Source organism: Myotis brandtii, unplaced genomic scaffold (genome assembly GCF_000412655.1).
Source record: "Myotis brandtii unplaced genomic scaffold, ASM41265v1 scaffold115, whole genome shotgun sequence".
NCBI lineage: Eukaryota > Metazoa > Chordata > Mammalia > Chiroptera > Vespertilionidae > Myotis > Myotis brandtii.
The window spans coordinates 10497497-10498327 of NW_005353967.1; positions in this window are offsets into that span (position 1 = coordinate 10497497).

The following is an 831-nucleotide window of genomic DNA, read 5'->3' on the forward strand; positions in this document are numbered from 1 at the left end:
AGGGCGGTCCCTCCGGAAGGACACGGAGCCTCCTAGACCGGAGAGGGCTCCGCAGAGAGACCCCCTGCCGGCTCGGAGATGCCCCGGGAGCCGGGACTCCTCGGGCGAGGGTCGGGCTATGGCCGCCAGAGGTGGGAATCCGCCCTGGGACCCCAGGCGAGGCGCGCCGGAGTGGATTGCTCTTCACTCTCCCCAGGCACCAGTCCCGGGCGGGCGACTCGACAAGACACGCAGATAACTTAAGGAGGTTTTAATTATTTTTAATTTGGTGCATTTAAACAGAAAGGGGCTCCTATGGAGCCAATTTTAAGGCATTAACTAAGGATCAGAGTATTTCAAGTCTCTTTGGAGGTAAGAAAGAATTGGCTGTATTCTTTAAACTATCAAAAAGGTAGGGGTGTACGTGCGGGCGCGCGAGCAAGCAACTGGGCTTTAATCTGACACATCCCGAACCGAACTGGACACCCACAGAGGTACAGTTTAAGGTGCTATGATTTCACACTCTGTAGAACCTTCCCAGGACACCCTCTTTCTAAACGGGGTGGCCATTGCTGAAGAGGCTTTCTCAGGTGGGGTCTTTCTTGCCTCTTTTTCCTATGATGGGAATTTTACTAATTCCAACTAGTATTTACGCGGATATTTTAAATTATGAAGCGCTTACCTCCTCTTCCACTCCAAAGGTTGCACACTTTGAACTTGGTTCCTTCCTTTGGCCTGGAGAATGAATGGGGTGTCAGGATTATAGGAAAGAACTCCCACCCACCTTAAATTGCTGAGAGAGGGAGGGAGGGAGGGAGGGGGAGAGAGAGAGAGAGAGAGAGAAAGAGAGAG